Below are 10,514 nucleotides of genomic sequence, written 5' to 3'. Positions count from 1 at the left end.
ATTTTCAGCGAAATCGCGTCCACGTCAGCGCGATGTCAGGGTACGTGTCAGAACATCGCATCCACGTCAGCACGATTTGCTTACGTGGACACAAATCGCGCCTACGAGGATGCGATTTACTGACGTGGATGAACAATTTATGTTTTTAAGCTTGGAAAACTTTGAAAGGCCATAACTTTTCGCTCAGTTGTCCGATTGAGACGATTTTTTTTTATTTCGAATAACTTTTCGAGATCTATACGCTGACAAATAGCCGAAGGCAGTTTTCCGCAGTTTTCATCGAAAAAGAATCTTTTTTGCCCCTAAATTTTGATTTTTTCGGTTTAAAATTAAATTTTGAAACATTCAAATCATTATTTTCCTTATTTATTTGAAGTAAACACCGGATCTTTTTTTACAGAATTGTCTTATATCATCCTGTTATAGGTATAAGTCAGCTCATTCCACTTTTGAGAAGTTCCCTAAAATTTTCCATTTTATTCAATTTAGTCCCTAAAACCTAAATAGTCATATTTTCAAATCTAAGCTTCGTTTTTCAATTCAAATTCAATTTCATCCTTCCATAACATTCAAATATTCTTAAATAAAAAATTTCATGCTAATTTTGAAATAATTACACTTTAGTCCCTATACTCGTAACTAACAAGTTATACTTTACAAATTAGTCCCTATTCATCTCTAAGCAGTTTGTCAGCGCGTAGATCTCGAAAAGTTATTCGAAATAAAAAAAATGTCTCAATCGGACAACCGAGCCAAAAGTTATGGCCTTTCAAAGTTTTCAAGCTAAAAAACATAAACTGTTCATGCCACGTCAGCAAATCGCGTCCTCTAGGGCGAGATTTCTGTCCACGCCAGCAAGTCGCGCTGATGTGGACGCGATTTTCTGGCGCGTACCCTGACATTGTGCTGACGTGGATGAGATTTCGAGGAAAATGGACCATTCCGATAAATAATTAAATAGTTGGCCCATTTCGGTAAATTTTTAAAAAAAAGGGACTTTTATTGGTAAAATACCCGATTTAGGTAGATATGACTTTTCACTAAATTTTTAATTATACTAAAATTTAAAAAATACTAAATTCCTTTTTTTAATAATCACTTAATATCTTTTTTGGAGTAGCAATACTTAATCCGCATGTGTACATTTTTTTTTCTAATACTTAAATATTTATGTCACATATGGAAACTCAAGAATTTTAAAAATTCTTTACCAAATAATTTTTCAATATTTATTTATCTTATACAATTAATGCAAAGTGTTTTTTTCATCTAACATTTAGAACAAGCTTATATCTTCCATAGAAAGCCATCAGATACTAAATATGTATATATATATGATGGAAGCACTAAATATAATTTGACAGAATCAAAGTTAGCATTTCAATTCCAAGAAATTATGGACAGTCCAAAGTCACCATGCGTTATTCAACAGCGAAAGCCAAAGAACAGACAACACTGATATTCCCCACTCGTCTTTTGGGTCACTTTACATCCTCCCTATTGTTAGTATTTAGTAAGGTCAAGCAGGCTTCCCTAACATTTTTTATATGTTTCCGAATTTGTAAATTGAAGCATTGGTATCCCCCAGTCTAGAAAAAACATCCATGGGTTCCATCAGATCACTAGTGCTTATGCAGCTGATAATCTTGCTTAATGTTATATTGACGGTAAAAGCTTCAACACCAGCGGTAGCAAAACCTGGCTGCCGAAGGCGCTGCGGAGATGTTATCATCCCATACCCGTTTGGTACCGGCGGTGATTGCAACATCACTGCAGGCTTTTTCATCAACTGTGACACCAGTTTCATACCCCACAAACCGTTCTTGGGTGACTTCGAAGTCATCAACATATCTACCGATGGTCAGTTGCGCACCCTTTCTAATACAAGCTATGATTGTTACAACACATCATACAGGAATTGGTTATTTTACGACTTCCGATTTTTTGAATTTTCAATAAACAATAACAAGAACAAGTTTACTGCAATCGGTTGCGACACGTATGCTGTCGTGCAAGATTTCTACGGACAATGTTACGCAACTGGTTGTTTGTCGTTCTGTAACAACATCACTGATGTTTCAAACGGGTCTTGCTCTGGGATTGGTTTCTGTCAGACAAGTATCCCAAAGGATGTGAGGAGCTACAACATAAGTCTCGGAAGCTACGGCTACCATACCGATGTGTTGCTCGAAAACCCTTGCAGCTATGCATTTGCTGCAGAGATCGATAATTATACCTTCTCTGCTTCAGATCTTCGTGGTTCTGAGTTTCAACGCAGGCAGTTTCCAATCACTCTTGATTGGAAAATCGGGAATACGAGTTGCAATGAAGCGAAGATGAATGTAAGCAATTTTGCATGCAAAGAGTATAGTAAATGCGTTGATTCAGAAAAACTCTGGATATTTGTGCAAGTGTCTTGAGGGTTTCGTGGGGAACCCTTACCTTCCTAATGGATGTCAAGGTAACTATAGATATATATACCCCAGAGATTTGTAGTTTCTAGCATTAAAGATAATGTTATTTATTACTTGCATACAATCTGCAAATTTCAGATATAAACGAGTGTGAAAGTATGAGCCCTTGCAATGGAACGGCAAGATGTACCAACTTACCTGGGACGTACAATTGTTCATGTCCAGTGGGTTATGAAGGCGATGGTAAGAAAAGTGGAACAGGTTGCAGTTTACCCAACAAGGATCAGTCCAAGACATCTCCTCTTATTGCTGCTCTAGGTTAGTAACCCCAAAATATAAATTAAAATACTCCGTTTGGTTTCAGGGAGTAGACTCCATTTTCATTTCCTTGAAAAATGAAAAACATTCAAGGTTTAGTTCAAATTTTTAAAAATAATTTTTGAAAAATTATGAAAATATGTAAAAATTAGAATAATAATAAAATTTTGTTTTCATTATTTTGACTAAAAAGTCTTTGTAAATAAAAATAGAAAAATTTTGTTTTCATTTTTTCAATTTTCATGTTTCTGTTATAGAAAATCAATCACTAATCATGTTTTCATTATTGAAAACAGAATTTTATTCCTCTTTTATCAACCATGTTTTTTAATTTTTTAAAAATAGAAAATATTTTCAAAAGCTAAATGAAGCTGGAAGATTTTAAACATCAATAAAATTTTGACTCATTATCAAATTTTAAAGACATGAAATTATTATACACTTATCCATATTCAACTTGTTCTCTTGCTCTAGTTAAATTATTTAAAATATAAATAATTAAAATAAAAAAGAGATAAATCTCAAAATTATACATGAACTTTGGTTTAATGTGCAATTGTATACATGAACTTTAATTTGGTGCAGTTATACACATGAAACTCTAATTGTGGTTCAAATGTATATTTGAAATTAATCATACGCATTTAAAGAAATAAATATATCAACTTATTTTTATATTGAATAAATACAACTATTTATGTATACAATACATAATCATGAAATGATGTTATATCAATAATTATATTAATAAATTACAAAAAATGGATCAAACCAAAATTTCACGTATACAATTACATAATAAACCATAATTCATGTATAATTTTGAGATTTATCCTTAAAAAAATCAATAAACTTCTCTGCAGCCTTGACGTGAGTCCATGCTCATCTTTAACCACAATTTTCCATTATGGAATAATTATTTTTTATATCTAACAATAATTTCGGTTATATTTTTATGAAGTAATTGTAAACAAGTGGAACTAAATTCACAAGCAGGACTCATCCTTAACTTACCCAACTCAATCTTGAGTCAATTGGATCTGGTTGACACAAACAATTTCGTTATTTATTACTCTCTATATACAATTTTGTATGACTTTTCACTTTTAGATTACACTACGATGGCTTATGTAACTATTATTATTTTATGCTTTGACCTTAGGGGTTGCCATTGGGTTTCTTGGTCTTCTCTTGGGGATAGTATTGTGGTGTTGGATGCTGAGGCAAAGGCAAATTTCCAAATTAAGAGAAGCTAACTTTCAGCAAAATGGTGGCATTTTGTTGCGGGAACAACTTTCAAAACGACAAGGGTACTGTGAAGATGTTAAAGTATTTACAGCTGAGGAACTGGAGAAGGCAACTAACAATTACAATGAAAGCAGAATTTTAGGACAGGGAGGGCAAGGGACAGTGTACAAGGGAATATTGGCTGATAATCAAATAGTTGGCATCAAAAAGTCAATAATTGGAGATCCTAGCCAAGTTGACCAATTCATTAATGAAATTGTTGGTGCAAGAGGCAGCAGCAAGCTGTTTCTAGTCTTGCTTATGTAGTAAGCCTCGAGGCTTGGTGAAGAAGCAAACTCGGAAGCAGAAAAAACAGAAAGATGAAGCTAGCAAGTGAAAACAGAAAAGAGAGAAAGAGATTGAATGAAAATGAGCTGATATTTTTCATTAACACATGAACAAGGCATTAAGCCATTACATATATCAGTCAATAAGTAAAACAAACAAGTAATCACCTACTAACATACCTAACACCACTAAAATGCCTAGTAACTTGGTAAACTTGATTGAAAAACAAAAAGCTTCTACCTAAGCTTGTCATTCAGCACCTAATTACATCAAAATGCAGCTACCAACTAAGTTTGATCCTAACTAAATACAAAACATTCAATTAAGGAAACCAAATGAATAGCTTCAGCTTGCTGCATCAATTTGCTGTTGAAGCACGTTCCTTGCATGGCCACCTTTGCTGCTACATGGGAGCTGACTTCAACACTCCTCCTCAGCTTCTATGCAGCAGACTCCTAGCTTCCTCTTCAGGCTTAGAAATCTTGATACACCAAGAGGCTTTGTGAAGATATCGGCAATCTGATTTTCAGAACTGCAATGGATTAGCTCGATTTCTAGAGCTTGTTCCATTTCTCTTATCACATGGAGTTTGATGTTGAAGTGTTTTGTCCTGCCATGAAAGACAGGATTTTTAGCAATAGCAACTGCTGACTTGTTGTCACAATGTATCACAGTTGCTTCATTCTGCTGTAGATTCAAGTCACTCAAAATTTTTCTCAGCCACATAGCTTGATTAACAGCATTGGCAGCTGCTACATACTCTGCTTCTGCTGTCGATTGAGCCACCATTGTTTGTTTTCTTGAGCTCCAACAAATCATAGCTGAGCCAAGTGTAAAAGCATAGCCAGAAGTGCTCTTCATGTCATCCTTTGAACCAGCCCAATCGCTATCAGTGTAGCCAATCAGTTTCAACTCTTCAGCCTTTCTAAACTGTATTCCATGGTTTAAGGTACCTTTAATGTATCTTAGCACCCTTTTCCCAGCCTTGTAATGTTGCTGGTTACAGCAGTGCATGAACCTTGATAGCATGCTTACAGCAAACAGAATGTCAGGTCTTGTTGCTGTCAAATACAATAAACACCCAACAAGGCTTCTGTAATCTGTTTCACAGACAGATTCATGTTCCTCCTGGCTCGATAGCTTTATGCCAATAGCCATTGGTGTGCTCACTGGTTTACAATTCTCCATTGAGAATTTAGCCAGCACTTTCAAGGCAAATGTCTTTTGTTTCAAGAAGATTCCTCCTTCTATTTGATTGACTTCCATTCCTAGGAAATATGTCATCAATCCCAGGTCTGACATCTCAAACATTTCCTTCATTCTTGCTTTGAAATCAACCATCATAAACTTGTCTCCTCCAGTCACTAGAAGATCATCAACATATAGTGACACAATAAGCTGTGTTTCAGCTCCATTCCTCTTAACATAGAGTGTTGGCTCACTAGCACTCCTTTCAAATCCCAAACTGACCAAATATGAGTCAATTCGAGTATACCAGGCTCGAGGGGCCTGTTTTAGGCCATACAAGGCCTTTCTTAGCCTATACACCAAATGTTCCTTACCAGGCACTATAAATCCTGGGGGTTGCTCGATGTATATCTCTTCTTCTAGAAATCCATTGACGAATGCAGACTTGACATCCATTTGGTGGATTGTCCACTGGTTCTGAGCAGCAACTGCAATCAGCAATCTGATTGTATCGAGTCTGGCTACTGGAGCAAATGTTTCCATGTAGTCCAGACCATACCTTTGACTGAAGCCCTTTACAACTAGCCTGGCCTTTAGCTTGTTTAAGCTTCCATCTGCATTGTGCTTCACTCGATAGACCCATTTTACACCGATAGTCTTTCTGTTGGCAGGCTTTTCAACCAACTCCCATGTCTGATTCTTTACAATCATGTTGATTTCATCAACCATAGCTTGTTTCCAACCTTCATCTGCCTCAGCCTCTTCAAAACTGCTAGGTTCTGCTGTTGCAACCTGTGCCCTTTCATAAATATCTTCTAGGGGCCTTGTGCCTCTCACAGGCACATCATCAACATCCATTTCAGGTCCTAGCTGCTCAAGTTCAGCTTGATTAGGCACTAGGTCTTCTGAAACTGCTTCTGGCTCATTTTTCTCCCAATTTCAGCAGGCTTTCTCATCAAAGATGACATCTCTGCTCACTTGGACTTTGTTTATCAAGGGATCCAGAACCCTGTAGCCCTTTTTGACTGAGCTGTAGCCTACTAGAACACCTGGTTGAGCCCTTTTAGAGAGCTTGTCTCTCTTTGCTGCTGGTATTTGTGCATAACACAGGCAACCAAACACCTTCAAGTGTGCCAAGGAAGGCTTGAAACCAAACCAAGCCTCGAAAGGTGTCTCGGATGCAAGAGCTTTAGTAGGAAGCCTGTTCTGAAGGTAAACAGCAGTGTTTACTGCCTCAGCCCACATGGTCTTGGGCAGTTTCTTCTCAAACAGCAGACATCTGGCCATATCCATCAGACTTCTATTCTTTCTTTCAGCTACCCCATTCTGCTGAGGTGTGTAGACATTTGTAAGCTGATGTTTGATACCAGCATCATTGCAAATGGCTTGAAACTGAGCTGAAGTGTACTCAGTGCCATTGTCTGTCCTTATCGATTTCAGCTTGCAACCTGTTTCTGTTTCTACAGCATTTTTAAACTTCACAAACACTTGAGCTACCTCAGACTTGTGTTTTAAAAAGAAAATCCAGCAAAACCTTGTAAGATCATCAATGAAGAGGATGAAATACCTGTTTTTGCTGAGTGATTCAGTCCTCATCGGGCCACATACATCAGAGTGCACCAGCTGCAGTCTTTCAGTAGCTCTCCAAGCTGAATTTGTAGGAAATGGCAGTCTTGCCTGTTTCCCCATTTGGCAGACTTCACACACATCATCATGCTCCACTGAGCTGGTGAAGTTCTCTGCCATGCCCTCTTTGGCCAATCGAGCCATTGATCTGAAGTTGGCATGTCCAAGCCTTTGATGCCAAAGCTTGGAGTCTTCAACAGAGGCTGTGTATGTTGAGTTTGAGTCATTTGCCCAGTGAACCTCAAAGCATTTATCAGTCATTGTGACTGTCATAAGGCTTGATCCACTTGGATCAGTAATGTGGCATTGTTTATCCTTGAACACAACAGAATAACCTTTCTCGAGCAGTTGAGCTATGCTGAGAAGGTTTCTGTCAATCTGAGGTACCAACAGCACATTTGGAATGATCTTATTGCCTGGGGGAGTACATATCAGCACTTCTCCTCTTCCTTCAGCCCTTATAAACTGACCATTTCCAACCTTGACCTTGGTCTTATAACTTCTGTCCAAGGTTTTAAACAAGGAGGCATCTGGTGACATGTGGTTAGTGCAACCACTGTCCAGCAACCAGCCTTTGGAGCATTTCTTCTCAGAAGCTACACAAGAAACAGCAAAGACCTGTTCTTCTTGGTCACTACTGTCCTCAGCTACTCGAGCTTCAACCTTTGACTGCTGAAGTTGATTCTGCCTTGGCTTGCTTCTGTTTTTGCAGACCCTTTCAACATGGCCCTTCTTCTTGCAGTGTTGGCATACTGCATCTGGCCTAAACCAGCATCTGTCTTCTGGATGGCCAGGCTTCTTGCAATATCTGCAGGGCTGGTCATTGCTCCTTGCAGCATCAGGCTTAGGCCTGTTCTTCCAAGGCTTTTTGCCTCGTTGAGCATTAGTGCTCGAGGTTTCTCTGGCCTTGGCTTGAAATGCACCTTCTTGGTGATCTTCAGCTCTGCTAGCTCTCCTTTGTTCCTGAGCATAGAAGGTGTTGATTAACTCAGTCAAAGAGATGCTAGCAAGGTCTCTTGAGTCCTCTAGGGAGGATATTTTGGCCTCATATCTCTCAGGCAAAGTGGAGAGGACTTTCTCCACAATTCTTGCCTCATCAAAGTGCTCACCTAGGAGCCTTATGCTGTTAACCACTGCCATAATTCTATCTGAGTACTGCTTCACTGTTTCTTCTTCCTTCATCTTCAAATTCTCGAAATCCCTTCTCAAGTTTAACAGCTGCTGTTGCCTTGTTCTCTCAGTGCCTTGAAACTCCTCCTTAAGCTTATCCCAGGCCTGTTTTAGAGTCTCACAGGCCATGATTCTGGTGAAGATGACATCTGACACACAGTTCTGGATGCAGGACATGGCTTTGTGCCTCTTGGTCCTCTCATCAGCATGTTGCCTAATCTGAGCTACTGTGGGATTAGCCCTCAGTGGTGCTGGCTCAGTATCTGTGTTGACAACTTCCCACAGATCGAAGGCCTGTAGGTAAGTCTTCATCTTGACCAGCCATATGTGAAAGCCTTCTCCATTGAAGACTGGTGGGGCTGCTGGTGAAAAACCTGAAGAAGCCATCAAGTTCCTTGTTTTGAAGCAACAGGTCCACTAAGACAAGAGCTCTCGATACCAATTGTTGGTGCAAGAGGCAGCAGCAAGCTGTTTCTAGTCTTGCTTATGTAGTAAGCCTCGAGGCTTGGTGAAGAAGCAAACTCGGAAGCAGAAAAAACAGAAAGATGAAGCTAGCAAGTGAAAACAGAAAAGAGAGAAAGAGATTGAATGAAAATGAGCTGATATTTTTCATTAACACATGAACAAGGCATTAAGCCATTACATATATCAGTCAATAAGTAAAACAAACAAGTAATCACCTACTAACATACCTAACACCACTAAAATGCCTAGTAACTTGGTAAACTTGATTGAAAAACAAAAAGCTTCTACCTAAGCTTGTCATTCAGCACCTAATTACATCAAAATGCAGCTACCAACTAAGTTTGATCCTAACTAAATACAAAACATTCAATTAAGGAAACCAAATGAATAGCTTCAGCTTGCTGCATCAATTTGCTGTTGAAGCACGTTCCTTGCATGGCCACCTTTGCTGCTACATGGGAGCTGACTTCAACAGAAATAATGGTGCTCTACAAAATCAACCATAGGAATGTTGTCAAACTCCTAGGATGTTGTTTGGAGACACAAGTTCCACTGTTAGTTTATGAATATATCACCAACAGAACCCTTTTTCACCATTTGCATAATGATGATGCTACATCTTATCTTTCATGGGAGACCCGTTTGAGAATAGCCACTGAAACAGCAGAAGCCCTTTCTTATTTGCACTCTGCAGCTTCCATTCCAATCATTCACCGAGACATCAAGTTGGCGAACATACTGTTAGATGACAATTACACCCCAAAAGTTTCTGATTTTGGGGCTTCCAGATTGATCCCATCTGACGAAGCACAAATAACTACAATTGTGCAAGGAACTTTCGGTTTCTTGGATCCTGAATACATGCTTTCAAGCCTTCTTACTGAAAAAAGTGATGTCTACAGCTACGGGGTTGTGCTTATGGAGTTGTTAACAGGACAAAAAGTGGTATGTTTCAAAAGACCGGAAGAAAATCGAGTTTTGCCATTGTACTTCACTTCTTTGATGAAAGAATACCGTTTGCTCGACATTCTCGATCCTCGAGTGCTTAATGATGAAAATGTTGAGCAGCTTATGGAAGTAGCAATTTTAGCTAGGAGATGTGTGAGAGTGAAGGGAGAGGAAAGGCCAACAATGAAGGAAGTTGCCCATGAATTAGCAGGACTGCAAGCAATGGCTAAACATCCTTGGAGTAAAAGTAATTTAGTAAGCGAAGAATCTGAATACTTGCTTGGTAAGTTTCCCAGCACTTACGATGATGGTGTAACAAGCAGCTCGATAGGGATGGGGTATGATAGCATAAATAACAAAATCACATTTGAACTTGAAGGTGCTCGCTAAGTATGTAATCAGATTATCATTTGTACGTAATCATATTTGAACCTAAGGCAGCTCGATGTTGTATGATTTTAAATAATTTGCTTCTAAATTTCCAAGTTTCGAGAGAAATATAGTGTTAAATTACAATAGATGGAGCTTAATCTATATGCGTTGTTTCAATTTATTTCTTGAGATCTTGTTTTATTTTATTTATGCATTTTATAATTATTTATATAAATACTTTGTTTCCTCAAAATCTCTCAAAATGGGGTTCATTCATTGAAGCATGACATAAGTTGCAAGGATGAAGACTCAAGTTTCAAATGATTAAATAATTGAATTGCTTTGGACATGTCTCATTTTGTGAAAATAGGAATTAGTTTTAACTCACGTCAAAGATATTACTGTGTATATTATATTATATATTTATTAGTAGCAATA

The 10,514-nt window shown here is 38.1% G+C and overlaps 1 pseudogene; it reads left to right on the top strand.

The window, feature by feature from the left end:
• Positions 1-1,604: 1,604 nt before the first annotated feature.
• On the top strand, positions 1,605-10,257 carry LOC107908012 (wall-associated receptor kinase 5-like; annotated as a pseudogene).
• The last annotated feature ends 257 nt before the right edge of the window (positions 10,258-10,514 follow it).

The sequence above is a fragment of the Gossypium hirsutum genome, chromosome D02 (genome assembly GCF_007990345.1).
Source record: "Gossypium hirsutum isolate 1008001.06 chromosome D02, Gossypium_hirsutum_v2.1, whole genome shotgun sequence".
NCBI lineage: Eukaryota > Viridiplantae > Streptophyta > Magnoliopsida > Malvales > Malvaceae > Gossypium > Gossypium hirsutum.
The sequence above is the reverse complement of the archived record's forward strand: the minus strand, read 5'-3'. Positions and strand labels throughout refer to the sequence as shown.